A 17,064-nucleotide genomic window follows, 5' to 3' on the forward strand; every position below is an offset into this window, starting at 1 on the left:
TGCACCGGGTGCCCTGCCTGGGGGCAGCGCAACACCTGCAGTCCTAAGAGCGGGTTCGCCCGGGCTCCCAGGGGGTGTGTTTCCTGCCTCTTTAACCTGCTAGGGGCGGTTCCAGTTGCCAGGAAATCAGCGTTTTTCAGGATTCCGGGCTGGTGCTTTGAAGGAGAGGCGGAGGGGAGACAGGGATGTCCCGGTTCTTGCCTCACCGGCCCGTCCCCCGCCGGCCCTAACGAGGTTGCGCCCCGGAGGCCGAGGGCCCTTTAAGGCCCGCGCCTGCGCCGTGCGCTCCCGGCAGCGCGTCCTGGAGGAGCCCGCGGGCTGCGGGCGGGGCTGGGCGGCGGTTGAGACGCCGGTGCCGCGAGGCGGAGGTCACGGTCCCCGGGCGCCGGAGCTTCTGAGTGAGCGCCAGGCATTTGTAAACGCCAGAAGCGCGACCTGCGGAGCCAGGAGCGGGGGCGCGGCCGGGCGGCGGCCGTCTGCACGGGAGGTTGACGTCTCCGGTGGTTCCAGCTGAGGGCGCCAAGCCGGACCCCGGTGAGTCCGGGCCGCGTGGGGGCACCGCAGGGTCGCGGCGCGTCCGGGGGCCCAGCAAGTGTCGCTGCGCGAGCGGGGCGGGCGCCGGGGCCCCTTCCCTGCGCTGCATTCCTCGCCCGCCGCTGGCGCCCGCCGCCCTCTCGTGGGCGCGGGGCAAGAAACTCGCGGGGTGTCTTCCTGTGGCCTCCCAGGGGGCGCAGGGACGGAGCAGCCTCGGGGGCAGGTCCTCGTAAATCCCGTGGGGACGCGGACCCTGCGCCGCACCTTCCAGGCCGGAAACCGGTTCCCTCCGGGGACCTGCGGGGCGGGAGCGCTCTGGCCCCTGACGTGCGAAGTTGGATCTTTCTTGGCGTCCGGGATTCGGCGCCTGGCGCTGTCTCCAGGCTGGTGGCGGGCAAGCCAGGTGTGCCAGGTCCAGGACGCACGAGAGGAGCGTTTGCCGCCGTCACTGAATCCCCTCAGCACTAGCGGGGCAAGCCTCAGATTCACCGCAGGGTTTCCAGCAGGTTGGATTGTGGCGCTGCTGTGTGCGCTCCAAAGACTTGCTGTGATTTCCGTGTGTGTGTGTGTGTGTGTCTGTGTGTCTGTGTGTGTGTGTCTGTCTGTCTGTCTCTCTCTCTCTCTCTCTCTCTCTCTCTCTCTCTCTCTGTGGCTTCTTAGATGATCTCATTTGGCATCCTCTCACCCAAGAGTTAAGCAGGGCATTTGGAATGGTTTCCTCGCTTTCCTCCTGTCTCTTGCTGGTAAAGCGGCTTCCGACGGTCAGTCTTCTCCTGCGGTGCCGTCTTTTCTTGGGGTTACAGTGCTGTCCATCCGTTCCTTGCGGAAGGAATGACTCCCAGGGCTTGACGAAGTTAAAGTGATCTGCTGGTAGTTTTTAATCTCTGATCTGAGCTGTTAGCATTAGTTGCTTTCTTTCTGTTTTTAAACTTTACTGATAAAATTTCACCAGTGACCTGAAGCTCTTTTATTTTGTGTTCTAAAATGCTAGCTTTAAGATATCTGAGAACTTTGTGTCAAAGAAATCTTCGAAAAGTTATGAAGTATACACAAGAAGTTCACAATTGTAAAAGTGCAGGTGGTCTGGGAGCAGTGGATCACACCTGTAATCCCAGCCTTTAGGGAGGTCAAGATGGTCAGACCACTTGAGCCCAGCCGTTGCAGACCAGCCTGGCAATGTGGCAAAACCCCATCTCTACTAAAATTACAAAACTTAGCTGTGTGTGGTGGTGTGTGCCTGTAGGCCTAGCTACCCGGGAGGCTGGAGTGGGAGGATCACCAGAGCCCAAGAGGTTGAGATTGCAGTGAGCCGCGATCATGCCATTGCACTCCGGCCTGGATGGCAGAGGCTGGGCATGGTGGCTCATGCCTGTAATCCCAGCATTTTGGGAGGCCCAGGCAGGTGGATCACCTGAGTTCGGAAGTTTGAGAACAGCCTGGCCAACATGGTGAAACCCTGTCTCTTAGGAAAAAAAAAAAAAAAAAAAAAGTACAGGTAATGAATTTTTACTAAGTGAACCACCACAGACCGAGAAATAGAACATGACTAGATTGGTGTATATATGTAGGGGTGGCATTGTTGTTTTTAGAGGTATATGAATGATAAAACTTTAGTATGAGATATTGTTGAACATTTTCCCAAAGTGGTTGGACCATTTAGCAGGGAATATTCCGGTTACCCTACATCCTTGCTGATGCTTGTCAGTTCAAAATTATTTTGCCATTCGAATAGAGGTGCAGCAGTATATCAGTGTGGTTTCAATTTGCATTTTCCTGGTATTGAGATTGAGTATTTTTTTATTGTCATTTATATGTCCTCTTTTGTGAAGTGTCTGTTCAGTCTTTGTATCCTGTTTTCATTGATATGCTTGTTTTTCTGTTGATTTGTAATACTTTATTCTGGGTATGCGTGGTTTCTAGAATATATATGTATTGCGTTTCTCTTTTTTCAAACTGTAGCTTGCCTTTTGACTCTTTTAATGGTGTTTTTACATGAATGGAGATTCTCTAATGTTTTTTTTTTTTTTTTTTTAATTTCTTTTTGAGACAGGATCTCACTCTGTTGTCCAGGCTGAGTGCAGTGGCAGAATCACAGTTCAGTGCAACCTGGACCTCCCAAGGCTCAGGTGATCCTCCTGCCTGAGCCTCTAAGTAGCTGGGACCTACAGGGGAGCACCATTATGCTCAGCTCTTTTTTTGTGTTTTTAGTAGAGATGAGGTTTTGCCACAGGCTGGTCTGGAATTCCTCAGCTTAAGTGATACACCTGCCTTGGCTTCCCAAAGTATTGGGATTATAGGCGTGAGCCACTGCACCCAGGCTGAGTTTCTTAATTTTAATAAAATTATACTTGATCAATCTTTTCGTTTATGGTGACTGCTTTTTGTGTCCTGTTTAAGACATCAATGCCTAACCTAAGAATACGAACACATTTTTCTGTGTTAGACTTACAGCAATTTTATTTTAGTTTATGCATTTATTTTTCAGACAGGGTCTCACTCTACTGCCCAGCCTGGAGTGTGGTGGCATGATCTCAGCTCACTGCAGCCTCCACCTCCTGGCTCAAGTGATCCTCTCACCTCAGCCTACTGAGTAGCTGTGACTACAGGCATGTGCCACCATTGTCTGGCTAATTTTTGTATTTTCTGTAGAGACGAGGATTCAACATGTTTCCCAGGTTGGTCTCGAACTCTTGGGCTCAAATAGTGTGCCTGCTTCAGCCTCTCAGAGTGCTGAGATGACAGGTGTGAGCCACCTCACCTGGCCGTGATTCACTTTTTACTACACGGAGTGACTGCTTGATCCAGCACCATGTATTGACAAGACCATCCTTGCCCTTCTGTACTGTTGGGCACTTTTTTTCCATAAATTGGATGGCTATACGGTTATCTGATTTATGAAATTACTGTGGGTCTGTTTCTGGACCAATCTGGGCAACACAGTGAGATCCCGTCTCTACAAAATAAAATAAAATAAATGATTTTTAAAAAGTGGGTAGAACAGATGGAGTCATAGGTGTAATTTATAAATGATTGTCAATTTCTTGGCTACATTCAGGTGTTGGTAAGTCAGATCTGTTGGGCGTTCAGGCAAAATGTATTAAGTGAATTATATGGTGTTCAGAATGATTGCTAGATGTTCATTGTGACTTGAATTAGATGTTATTTGGGACTTACAGAGCTACAGTTTTGACACTTTTATTTATTTGTCTTTTTAAAATGTTTACAATCTTCCTGTCAAGGCACTAACTATTTTCTACTTAATTGTTCTTAAGTGTCCTTAATTTACCAGGAAAACTTTAGGGATTATACCTAAATAAGTGTTAAGCTGTTTAAAGGGCTGATGTGATGTGATGTAGACAATAGTATTCTACATAATAGTTTCAGGACGACATTGATTAAATTGTTTCTTTTTCCTTTAAAAAAATTTTTTTTCTTGTGACAGGGTCTCGCTGTGTTGCCCAGGCTGGAGTGCAGTGGTGCAGTGGTGTGATCATGGCTCACTGTAGCTTTGAGCTCTCAGGCTTAAGCAGTCCTCTCAGCTCAGCCTCCGTAGTAGCTGGGACTACAGGCCCGCACCACCATGCCCAACTCATTTTTTATTTTTTGTATACAGGGTCTTCCTTCCTACGGTGCCCACACTGGTTTCAAACTCCTGGGCTCAAATGATCCTCCCACCTTGGCATCCCAAAGTGTTGGTGTTTCAGTGGTGAGCCATCACCCCTGGCCATTTTAGTTTTAATAATTTATATCTATTTCTAGTTTAAAATATTTACTAAAATCTATTATTTATGAATATGGTATTCATTATTGTTAAGATTATTTTGTATGTGTTTAATTTCATTTTCAGTATAAGCTCTTGGAAATTAGAAATCTTATCCCTTATTCACTACTGTATTCTCAGTACTTGACCTTGCCTGGTATGAAACAGGATATTGAATAAATATTTGTTAGATGAATGAGTGAATGAACATACTGATACCACATTCAACAACTCTCCAAGTATCACAGCATTCACCATCTAACAAATAAAATAGCTCGTAGAGAGCAGAGCCACAGTCAACCTGCCGTAAAAGGAAGTGTCAATGAAAATCAACCTTTGTATGTGTAGCTGCTAAGATTTGGGGGCTTTTGTTACCGCAGCATGAACTAGCAAAGCTCAGTGAGACAGCAGATAGAATATACACATATAAACAGACCAGATAGACCAGTAGATGAGATTCCAAAGATAGTTCAGTCAGCATTAACTAACTACACCCACACTCTCCTCCTAACAGAAAGAATGGAATTCCTGTTCACTGAGATCTGCCTCAAACAGTATCTTTGTGAAAAGTAAGCACTTTCTCTGGCTACTCAAGTGATCAGTCAGGACTCTTTTTTCCCACCCGTCCCCGGTTGGAGTGTGGTGGTGCCATCGTAGCTCACTGTAACCTCTAACTCAAGGCTCAAGGAATCCTCCTGCCTCAGCCTCCAGAGTAGCTGAGACTACAAGTGTGCGCCACCATGCTCCGCTAATTGTTTATTTTTTATTTTCAGAGACAGGGTCTTACTGTGTTCCCCAGGCTGGTCAGGACTTGATTGCATGTGACAGAAACCAACCAACTCTAGTTCCCCGCCTTTCAATCTGCTCCTTTCTCCGTCTTCCCAGTCTCAACAAGTGTCGGTTCCATCCTTCAAGTTGCCCAAGCGCTGAATCTCGATGCTAACCTTGATTTCTCTCTTTTATGTCACAGCCCATATGAAGGCAAATCATGCTCAGACCCAGGCGGAGGTTCCTGCTGACCCAGGCTCTCACCGGCACATTGTCCTCTACTGTCCTCCTGAGGGCGTCTGGAGCTTCAGTGCTGTGTGCTCTCGGCCTCCATGCTGGGGCACCACCGACTCCCGCCGTCCAGGGCTTCCAGTGGACTCTCCGAGGCACTGATGTGGAATCTTCCCCATTCGGTGCACCAAGAGCAGCCTCACATGGTGTGGGCTGACATGAAGAGCTGCCAGATCCAACAGGTAACAATCCTGAGGTCAGGGAGTCCTGTCTCTATTTTGACTCAGATGCGAAGGGAAGATGCCGTGGACCCTAAACATCGCAGCATGACCAGCGTGTGCCACCACGACCTGCAGCGCGTGGTCAGGTGGAAGTTATTTGACTTCAGGAGAGGACAGTGTTCTCTTCGGGCCTTTTCCTCAGTGGCCGGATGTGCGTCCCTCTCCTCTCTCTTCCCCTCTCACCCCCAGTCTCCATCCCCATTTCTCTCTCTGTCTGTTTCCACCTTGCTGTTCCCTTTCACCTGCTTTCTCCTCTTCAGCTTTCATGGTTCTCCCGTCCACCCGCATTTCCCAGGCTAAGGCCCCTGCACTGTGCTGGGTGGGGAGATGTGTGTGGATTTAGGCGGTGCCCTCTAGATGTGTCCCGGATGGGGGAACATGGCTCAGCTGCCAGTATAATGGTTTCAGAGAGTGGCCACTTTTGAAGGCCTTTCACAGCTCCCATTCTAGAATCGTGTAGGACTTAAAACTGATGGGCCACAGTGGAATTCTTGGTTCCTCAGGACCTTGTGGTGGACACCTTCTTTCACTGAGCATTCACAGGGTGGCTGTTAGGTGCCAGGCCCTGCTCTGGGCTAGGAGCACCATAATGAGTAAATATCAGGTCACTACCCCATGGAACCCACCACTGCAGGGGCATCGAGAGGGGGAGAAAGAAAGCGATGTGGCCTGTTTGTGTCCTTCTTACGTGGTCACCTGCCAGGTCCTGGGGGAGTGGGAGCCAGTGCAAGGAGAGAAGCCCAGTGAGCAAGGCAAAGGCACGATGTCAGACCCAGGGCCTGAGACCCCCTCCTGCAGCCGGGCAGCTTCTGGAGTGGACAAGGAGCAGCAGGGAAGGTCGTGGCCTGGTGTTCTGGGGTCCACTGGCCCGTCTCATTCCTGTGGGTGCCAGAATTTGTCCAAAGGGAGGACTCGGTGTCTCTGGAAACAGCAGGCCAGAGACAGGATGTTTCAGAAACGGAGGAAGGAACTGTACATCGTGGAGACAGAGTATGGGTTTACAGTAGTGCGTCTCTCTCTAATAACTAGTTAGCGTGTTCCTGTTAATGGAAAACATTGGGGTTGTAAGTTCCCCTGGATCTTCTCATCGTCGTGTAAGTTCATTTGTTCCCCCTCCCTCCTGTCTTTTCTTTCTCCCCTCCTTCCTTCCTTCTTTCCTTCCTGCCTCTCTCCCTCCCTCCCTTCCATCATTCTCTTTTCTTTTTCTTTCTCTCTCTCTCTCTCACTTTCTTTCTTTCTTTTAAACTTTTTTGAATAGACCACACTGTACTGAAACCCACATTATTTACCAAAATCTCTGGAGCTGCTTCTGTCTTTCAGGCAGGAATGTCATCCTGTATCCCTCAGTCCCTCCCAGCCTCCTTCTCCTTTGATTTGTGGGTGCCCCTGGGGCAGCTGCTGAGTCTCAGGGGTTTCTAGTCTTCATCAAGTTCTGCCCGCCTGGATGATTTGCCCCTGTCCTTACCAGAAGCCTGCAGTGTCTAGATCACTGAGGCTGCTTCCGCCTAACTGATCTGCTGTCTGTATTCTGAGGGCACCCCAGCAACAGAGGCAAAAGGCACAGGCATTGAAATCTCCAGCTGCTCTGACTCTAGGTTGGTGCACTTCCATGCCAAGTACTAAGCGCACAAGAACCGGATGCCACCAAAACCTGATTTGGGTCTGCTGCCTCCTGATTTGTTTTTTAGAGCAGTTCTAGGTTTACAGGTAAATTGAGTAGATAGTACAACAGAGAGTTCTCCTAGGCTCCCCTGACGTCCAGCACACAATTTTCCTATTAGTGCATTGTATTAGTGTGGTCCATCTGTTACAATTGATCAACCAATATTGATACATCATTAGTAACTAAAGTTCATAGTTGACAGTAGAGTTCATTCTTCGAGTTTTCACAGATTGAGTTTTGGCAATTACATCATGTTGTAAACCCCCAATACAGCATCATGCAAAATAGTTTCAGTGCTGAAGATTCCCTGCGCTTCACCATTTCCTGCCTCCTCTCCTTCACCCCTGACAAGCACTCGTCATTTCACTGTTTCTATCTTTTTGACTTTTCAGGAATGTACTACAGTTGGAATCATAAAGTATATACGTTTCCCGACTGGCTTCTTGCTCACATGATGGACTTAAACTTCCTCCATGTCTTTTTGTGGCTTGATGGCTCATTTTTTAAAAATCACTGAATTAGATTTCATTGTATGGCTACAACACAGTTTGTTTATTCATTCACGTTGTGAAAGACATCTTGGTTCTTCCAAGCCTTGACAATGATGAATAAAATTGCTGTAAGTACTTATGTGCAGGATTTTGAGTGAACTTCAGTTTTCCCAAGTGACTGTACCATTTTGATTTTCACTAGTTATGGAGAGTTCTGGCTGCTCCTCATCTTTGACAGCATTTTATGTGTTTACCTTTTTGCATTTTAGCCATTCTAATAGGTTTACAGTGATGGCTCGTTGTTTTAATGTGCAATTCCCTAGTGACCAACGATTTTGAGCATTTTGTATATGCTTATGCGCCATCTGCATATTTTATTGGTGATGTGCTCAGATCTCTCACCTATTGTTATTATTTTTTTGCCTTGTGTTGCTTAGTTCTCAGAACTCTTCTTATATTTTGGACAGCAGTGTTTTATCAGATTATTTTGTATATATTTTCTGCCAGTCTTTGACTTGCTTTTTTCATTATCTTCACAGTGTCTTTCACAGAGCTGAAGTTTTTCATTTTCAGGAAGCTCAACTTGATTTTTTTCATTCGTGGATTGTGCTTTTGGGTGTGTATCTAAGAAGTCATCATGGAACCCACGTTCCCGAGCTCTGTTCCTATGTGATCTCCTGGGATTCTCATGGTTTTGCACCTTACCTTTCGGTGTAAGGTTCCTTTTATAAAGGGCATAACATGCACACCTAGATTGATAGATTCATGAGAAGTGTAGTGATGGTGGGTTTATTGGAACGAGTGACCCATGCCTCATGAGATGACTGCAGTGGATGTCCTGGGCCAGTGACCCTGGACTTCAGCCATATTTCAGCATCTCGAGGTACAGTACACCAACATCAGAGCTTCATGTTGAGTCAAAGCAGTTAACACAGCCAAGGTATTCAGAGGACAGTGATGGTATCAGTAGCTATAGACTGTTTCCAGCTGGGGAAATAAAGAAGTAAATTTAATAAGTCTTCTAAATTTGTCCTTGCCATAATGATAAATAACTTTATCTTGATAATGAATTATATCCTGGTAAGTTAATTATAATTTACCATAATGAGAAATAACTTTATGCTGAGTACAGCAGACACACAAGCCCTTGAGGACACATGCCTGAGGATTCTGATGAAGATGTGATGTTCACATATGTGCATAGTTGGACCTACAGGCCAGCTTTGAAACAGTGGAAGACTTAGTTTCAAATTCAAGATTGCTTTGAGTAGAAATTCACTTTACCTCTCTTTGCATGGCAATAGGGCTAATCTTCCCTAAGCTACCCCTTACAAGAAAAGGAATCATACTGGTAAGAATTCAGACTTCAGCAAACATGGATAAGTAAGGAAGTCTTATAAAGTGTTCTAGCCACCTAGCAAGAAACCAGGAATTTAGCAAGTTTGTTCACATTCAGGACAGTTGTGTTCACTAGATCAGAGGCCCTGAGACACGAAGAAGAGACCCGCTAACAAGGGGAAGTGTTTCTTCCTGTCCTAGGACATCACTGCCAACTTCAGGGAAGCAGGAACACAGCTGCCCGCTTTACAGTATGGGCTGCTTTTGTGCCTGGAGTGTGTCTGATGTCCCAAGACCTGTACCTATTTCAGGGAGCCTTGGGAGGAGCCTGAATCACGGATGGAATTGGACAGTGCATGGAGATGGTTGAGCAGGACGAGGGTAAGTGCAGGGGCGTGGCCAGGTCCTACTGGGAGATGGTGAGTGGCACTGATGGGGACAGACAAAGATAAAGTCAAAAGTGTGCGCTTCTGTGTCAAAAACTCAAACCAATAACTAGTTTGCTTTCATAAGCAATAAGTATTTTTCTATTTACCTGAGAATTTAATCTCAAAACAGAAATCATAAAAATAGTAAGTCCCAGGCATAAACCCTAAACTATAGCTCATATTTATTCTTTCTAAATAGAGCCATTAGTAAAATCTTCTTCATAAAACATATATTGTGGATATGAGAAGGTAAAAGTCGGCCGGGTATGGTGGCTCATGCCTGTAGTCCCAGCACTTTGGGAGGCCGAGGTGTGCGGATCATGAGATCAAGATATCGAGATCATCCTGGCCAACATGATGAAACCCTATCTCTACAAAAACACAACAATAGGCCGGGCGTGGTGGCTCACGCCTGTAATCCCAGCACTTTGGGAGGCCGAGGCGGGCAGATCACAAGGTCAAGAGATCGAGACCATCCTGGTCAACATGGTGAAACCCCGTCTCTACTAAAAATACAAAAAATTAGCTGGGCATGGTGGCGCGTGCCTGTCATCCCAGCTACTCAGGAGGCTGAGGCAGGAGAATTGCTTGAACCCAGGAGGCGGAGGTTGCGGTGAGCCAAGATCGCACCATTGCACTCCAGCCTGTGTGACCAGAGCGAAACTCCGTCTCAAAAAAAACAAACAAAAAAAACAACAATTAGCCGGGCGTGATGGCACATGCCTGTAGTCCCAGCTACTCGGGAGACTGAGACAGGAGAATCGCTTGAACCCGAGAGACAGAAGTTGCAGTGAACCGAGATTGCATCACTGCATTTCAGCCTGGTGACAGCAAGACTCTGTCTAAAAATAAAAAAAAGAAAATAAAGCAAAAGTCTTAGAATCATTGGCATTCCATAGAAGAGAGAATTAAATACGGTCAAGGGAAGACCCGTCTCCTAATTCTCTTGTATGTTCCAAAGGTCCAGGGAAATTCCAGGTCTAATTCCATGGAAAATAGAGGTGATTTTCCATGCTGTTAAAGCAACGTTGCAGGCACTTCTGAAGTTTGATCCCAATATACTAGGAGGGCACACCTCTGTCCTGGAAGACGATACAGGAATGAATACTCTTCCAGTGACTCATTGTGGTCATTCGTCCAGCATCACAGAAAACAAAAAATGGAAATATGGCCAAATTCATGATTTGCTAGCCCTCTTGTTCAGGTTTCTTACCTGATTCTTAGGATAACAGCGTTATCTTGAGGATTATGATGCAGATATGCTGTCCAAATATGTGCACAGTTTTGAGCAAAATGCCTGGTACAAATTGATCAACAAATAATTACTGAATAATTATATGAATATTTACTGAATGACATGGATCCTATGAATAGCTATGGAATAATTGTTGTGATTGCTTTTATTGGCAGTGCTCAAAGGTCTTCCCTGTGTGACCTGAATTAAGCCACATAACTTGGTGAACCTGCAGTGAAACCTGGGGAACGATAACTCCAAATAAATAGGCAAGGCTCCCAGTTTCCTTAACAAGAAATAGAAACTCCATGAACATCGTTCAGGGACAGATGACATCATTACAGGTGATGAGATACCAAATCAAAACTCAGAGACTTCACAGACACCTACTGTACATTCCTGCACTCAGGTGACCATGAGTTTGTCACACTGGCCTGGGGTCTGGTAACTTGACACGTGGGCCTGGGAGACAAACTCATGGCATGAACTGAGGAAGAGATAAAAATTCCCTGATATCAGGCCGGGCGCGGTGGCTCACGCCTGTAATCCCAGCACTTTGGGAGGCCGAGACAGGTGGATCACGAGGTTGAAAGATTGAGACCATCCTGGTCAACAAGGTGAAACCCCGTCTCTACTAAAAATACAAAAAATTAGCTGGGCGTGGTGGCCCGTGCCTGTAATCCCAGCTACTCAGGAGGCTGAGGCAGGAGAATTGCCTGAACCCAGGAGGCGGAGGTTGCGGTGAGCCGAGATCGCGCCATTGCACTCCAGCCTGGGTGACAAGAGCGTAACTCCGTCTCAGGAAAAACAAACAAAACAAAACAAAACAAAACAAAAAAAACAAAAAAAACGCTCCCGCCAGAGCGGGGTTCGTCCTCCCCTTCACATTTTCCTCTCACCCGCCCCACACCCCTTCCACAGCTGATCTGTTCTGTCACTTCCAGGTCACTGAGTTTCCCATTTAAAAATATAAATTTTTTTTTTTTTTTTTTTTTTTTTTGAGACGGAGTTTTGCTCTTGTTACCCAGGCTGGAGTGCAATGGCACGATCTCGGCTCACCGCAACCTCCGCCTCCTGGGTTCAGGCAATTCTCCTGCCTCAGGCTCCTGAGTAGCTGGGATGACAGGCACGCGCCACCATGCCCAGCTAATTTTTTGTACTTTTAGTAGAGACGGGGTTTCACCACGTTGACCAGGATGGTCTCGATCTCTTGACCTCGTGATCCACCCGCCTCGGCCTCCCAAAGTGCTGGAAAGGAGAAGACAACCAGGCGCCCATATTTCCACCAACTGAAATTAAGTACTATTCACACACGTACATATTTTTCTTCCAAACCATTTTTAAGTTACTCTCTTTTTTAATCATACATGCTTAGCATCGACCATACCGCCAGTAGAGAAAAAGTACAGATATGTACGATTTCTGATCACCTTAAGTTCAAAATCACTTGTGTTAACATTGGGGCAACGCCGATGGAGTCGTGTTCTTCTGGTGTATCTGCAGAGAGAAGAATGTATGTTCCAGCTAGACTGTCCCCTGCCCGCCCCCGCAGAAGAAAAATCAATAAAGGCCATACATAAATGTTTTTTTGTAAAATTGAGCTTAGACCCTTTTTATTTTACTAATACTTCATTTAATAGTGCATGAACTTAACTGAAGACAGTAAGACAGAAACAAAAATGGAATTCCTCAACTCCGATCGCAGAGACACTGTTCTAAAGGAATGCTCTAAAGGGAAACACACGTTAGATCAAGGCGAAGGCGGTAGGGTTTGCAGCGGTTTTCTTCTGTGCTCGTGGTTGGCTGGTTGCTTGTTGAAACGACACGGTTCTCTGTGATATTGGAGGACTTTCCATTTCAAGCGGAATGCTGCCTCTCCAGCTTAACCGTATGTGAAAAGAACCGGTTTACACTGCGATCCTACTCGTTCCAGGCTGCGAATCAAAAGCCATTATTTGAAGAAGGGCGCGCAGGCTCCGCCGGCCGCCGACAGCGCGCTCGGTCGCGGACGGTGCGGCCCCGCCTCCCTGGGAGAGAACAGACGGGGCGGGGGGAGGGAGAGGCCGACGTCACTTCCCCGCCGGCTCCGGCCGCGGTCGCTGGGCTGAGTGGCGGAGGAGCGGGCGAGCCTGGGAAGGCGCTGACGATGACGTCACGGAGGGGGCGGCCTCTATGCAGATGAGGCGGCGCAGGGGCTGCTGCTCGGCCACCCGCTGCTTCCCGCCGTGCGAGTTCCCCGCGTGGGAGCGAGTCCGGGACCGCGGGTCGGCCCCGAGGGTCCCAGCTGCGTGTCCGGGCGAGGAGGGCCGGGGGTGCGGCGCCCGCGGCAAGTGACCGTGCGTGTAAAGGGCGAGGCGCGTGAGGCCTTGCCGGGGCGGGGGCGCGTGTCCTCATACTTACCTGGCAGGGGAGATACCATGATCACGAAGGTGGTTTTCCCAGGGCGAGGCTTATCCATTGCACTCCGGATGTGCTGACCCCTGCGATTTCCCCAAATGTGGGAAACTCGACTGCATAATTTGTGGTAGTGGGGGACTGCGTTCGCGCTTTCCCCTGGTCTTTCGTGGTATTGAAAGATAGAAATGCGAGCAGTCAGTAGTGGTTTGCCTCAGCCGCCGTGTTTTCCCTTTTCCGTGGTACCCACTGGGAATTCACGGATTATGTCGTTGTTCTTTATTCTGGAAATTTAAGGTTAGAGTGTCTGGCTTCCCGTGACCAGCCAGGGTCCTCCCTTTCTGCTTTGTACCGGGGTTGCTGTGGCCTGCGGTCTGGGGGTTCTCGCGCTCTGTGAAGATCTTCCCCGTTTTTTCTCCTGCCGCCCTCAGTCCTCCGTCCCCTCTTGGAGTTCCTGGGGCTTCCGTGCTACCGAGGAACGTGTTCTCGCCTCAGGGCGCCAGGTGGGAACTGCGCAGACGGGCGCTGGTCTTTGGGATCGCAGCAGGGCCCGCGCGGCTCTGGGCGTCCCCGTCCCGTGTAGACACAGCGCGCTGCTTCCCTGTGGGAGACTCAGGGCTCTGCCCCGCCCAGGTGCCCTCGCGCACGTTCACCGAGGCGCGCAGGGCGGAGCCGCCGTCCCACGTGTCTCGGCGGAAACGCGCTGCCGCCCTCCCGGAAATGGAAGGCGGCGTCTGATGAGGAGCGGGGTCTGGTCTCCCTACTGTCTCCTGCCGTTCACACAGCTCGTCTTTCTTCGGACTGAAGTGGCAGTTTCCTTGTTTGAGGGATCGCTTCCACGTCCTGCATCCATTGCCCGGCAACGTTCTAGACAGCGCCCCGGCCCGTCCCTCGGCTCCCCCATCCGCCCCTTCCTGTTTCTGCCGCCCGGGTCCTCCCCGTCCCTCTTTCTGCAGGCCCTGGCTTATCACCTTCATGGACAGAGAATACTTAGGTCTCTCTCCACCTGCGGTTCGCGCCTGACCCGCACCAGCGCTGACAGATTCCTGAACACCCTTCTCAAAGGCATTGTAAGTCCATCTCTAACTCCCGCAAGCATCTCATTGGTTTTGTCCCTGCGCTCCATGAACCCCAATATCCCACTACGTAAGAAAGTCCCGGGCCTGGTGATGGCGCTTCTGGGCATTTCGCCAGCCTCCCAGGGTGTTTTCTGGCCCCACCCACTTCTGATTTGTAATGTCCTGGTGGATAGAAACTCCCTGGCCCACACTGAAAACACGGAGGACGGGGTCGGGGTGGGTGCCGGGTGTGGCCCGGGGCGGGGGCGGGGGCGGGACGGCCTATGGCGCCCCCTGCTGGCTCCCCCGGGAACGGCACTCACAGATCCGCATGTCCCGAGAGCCTCTGCCCTTCCGACCAGGGGGCGGGTGCAGAAACCCTGCGGCTCCGAAGCAGCCCGGCTAGAAGGCACAGGACGCCCGCGGAGTGTTCAGGACACCGCCAGTGGAAGCCGTGTGCCCTGCGGACTGATGCAGCTGGATGAAGACGAGCCATTGACTTCCAGCCCCCGCAGCAGACATTGCCTTGCTCGAATATAAAATTTAGGAACCAGAACCAAAAGCAACTTTCAGTGCTTTACTGATAAGCAAACAGGTTTTGAGAATGGTTAAGAAATGTCCCTCGTCCCGGGACCGTCATCACTAACGTATGCTCCGGATTCCTGATGGAGAAGCTTCTGAACAAACAGCAGCCCACCGATCCCGTCTAAGAACTGCTTGGATATTGGTTTCCAGGCCCATCAAACATACCGAGGTTCTGACAAAGACGTGGGCTTCTGTCTGCCTTTGGGAAGGCTGATTCCTCAGGTTAAAAACATTTTTTAAATTTTTCTTCTTGAAAGCTTAGTCAGGGTGTCCCTCTCTGCCAGAAAGGCTCATTCCTGGATAGTCCTGTCCCACGTTGGGGACAGGGGAGGAAAGCAGCCACCTCTCTGAGGAATTTTTAAGAGTGCCTAAAAGTCCAGTGGAAAGGTCGTTACGACCACGTGTGGTGGCTCACACCTGTCATCCCAGCACCTCCCAAGGCCAAGGTGGGTCCTGGATCGCCTGAGTTCCAGACCAGCCTGGGCAACGTGGCAAAACCCCACCTCTACTAAAAATATAAAAATGAACCAGGCGTGGTGGTCTGTGCCTGTAATTCCAGCTACTTAGGAGACTGAGGCATGAGAATCATTATAACCTGGGAGGTGGAGTTTGCAGTGAGCTGATTGTGCCACTGCTCTCCAGCCTGGATTGTGACAAAGTGGGACTCCGTCTCAAAAAAAGGCCAGAGAGAAAGAGACACCTAAGTTTCCAGCTGCTGTGACTCATGGAATCATCTCCTGTCTTGAGAATACCACGAAACTAGTTTTCTCACAAGCGATGAGAAATACACCGTGGATGGCGATCTTCTCAAGAGAAAAATAAAGGCTGGTGCACAACACGTAATGAAACGTAATTTAAGTACATCAGCTTTTAATACATTTGACTATCATGGGTCAGGAATTTAAAGCAAGAAGGCAGGATAGATTCTAACAGCACGAGAGAGTATTTCATTTTTAACTTTCCAAGAGCATCACAGTATTTACCACCGTTATTTCGGAGAAAAGTACCTAACGCAACAGTAAACCGTAGCATAGAAATACTAATTGGCTTCGTAACTACTAAAAAACAAATGCTTCGCTGTCATTGTCACTGTGAAAAGCCAGGGGAAAGCGCGAACGCAGTCCCCCACTACCACAAATTATGCAGTCGAGTTTCCCACATTTGGGGAAATCGCAGGGGTCAGCACATCCGGAGTGCAATGGATAAGCCTCGCCCTAGGGAAAACCACCTTCGTGATCATGGTATCTCCCCTGCCAGGTAAGTATGAGGACACGCGCCCCCGCCCCGACAAGGCCTCACGCGCCTCGCCCTTTGCACGCACGGTCACTTGCCGCGGGCGCCGCACCCCCGGCCCTCCGAGCCCGGACACACAGCTGGGACCCTCGGGGCCGACCCGCGGTCCCGGACTCGCTCCCACGCGGGGAACTCCCACGGCGGGAAGCAGCAGGTGGCCGAGCAGCAGCCCCTGCGCCGCCTCATCTGCATAGAGGCCGCCCCCTGCGTGACGTCACCGTCAGCGCCTTCCCAGGCCCGCCCGCTCCTCCGCCACTCAGCCGAGCGACCGCGGCCGGAGCCGGCGGGGAAGTGACGTCGGCCTCTCCCTCCCTCCTTTCCCTCCCGCCCTTGTCCTCTGGGCCGGTGCGCCGAGACCCCGCAGCTGGTCTCCCCCAAAGAAGCGCCTGCTCGACCTCTGCCCTGTGGCGCCCAGCTGGAGGCCTGTGCACCATCCTCAAAGAATGGCTTTTAATTTGCAGACTAGAACGTTTCGGATCACAGAACACCGGGTCCTTTCGAACACGGTTCTCTTTGCGAGCTGGCATGGCGCCTAAAATGGGAAGCCCTTGCCTGTCGGAGAAGCCGTGTCTGTGAAACCAGGGGCGGCTCAGATGGCTGCGCACCAGCCGTCCTTCCTGATTTTACCAGCAGTAGCGTCGTCAAGAGAACTGTCCAATTTCGTGACCCTTGTAGGTCGGGTCGTTTTTGTTTTCAAATACGGTATTGTACTAAAAGAAAGCGGAGCGCGGCTGCTGTCTCAGCGTCATCCCTCTGTGGGCCTGAGAATTTGGACAGGCTCATTCCTCATACAGAATTTCTCCTCTTTCCTCATTCTCCCTTTAGATGAAAACTTCTTGAAAGTGCTGACGATCCGAAGCGGGGCCAAGGCGTTTCTCCCTGCCAAAAAGGCTCATTCCCAGCTAGTCCTGTCCCGCACCGGGGGCTGCGGAGGAAAGGCGTCCTCGCTGATGAAGTTTTAACAGCGCCCAGCAGCTGAATTGGTGTCATCACGGAATGGAAAAAA

General features: G+C 49.7%; 1 long non-coding RNA gene and 2 other non-coding genes across 6 annotated transcripts; 2 read left to right on the top strand and 1 right to left on the bottom strand.

The window, feature by feature from the left end:
* The first annotated feature begins 283 nt into the window (after positions 1 to 283).
* Positions 284 to 12,709, top strand: LOC141582302 (uncharacterized). 4 transcript variants are annotated; one of them, XR_012515131.1, is made up of 4 exons: positions 284 to 534; positions 5,265 to 5,535; positions 7,630 to 9,447; positions 10,905 to 12,709. It is a non-coding gene; the product is annotated as an uncharacterized LOC141582302 (long non-coding RNA). The 4 variants fall into 4 exon arrangements; XR_012515132.1 differs by lacking the exon at positions 10,905 to 12,709 and having other exon boundaries at positions 7,630 to 8,441; positions 9,268 to 10,367; XR_012515130.1 differs by lacking the exon at positions 10,905 to 12,709 and having other exon boundaries at positions 7,630 to 7,856; positions 8,268 to 10,367.
* Positions 12,710 to 13,120: 411 nt separating this feature from the next.
* LOC120360275 (U1 spliceosomal RNA) lies at positions 13,121 to 13,284 on the top strand. Its single transcript, XR_005576844.1, has one exon. It is a non-coding gene; the product is annotated as a U1 spliceosomal RNA (small nuclear RNA).
* Positions 13,285 to 15,865: 2,581 nt separating this feature from the next.
* LOC141582374 (U1 spliceosomal RNA) lies at positions 15,866 to 16,030 on the bottom strand. The gene has a single exon (XR_012515240.1). It is a non-coding gene; the product is annotated as a U1 spliceosomal RNA (small nuclear RNA).
* Between the last annotated feature and the right edge of the window lie 1,034 nt (positions 16,031 to 17,064).

Source organism: Saimiri boliviensis, chromosome 19, assembly GCF_048565385.1.
Source record: "Saimiri boliviensis isolate mSaiBol1 chromosome 19, mSaiBol1.pri, whole genome shotgun sequence".
Lineage (NCBI taxonomy): Eukaryota > Metazoa > Chordata > Mammalia > Primates > Cebidae > Saimiri > Saimiri boliviensis.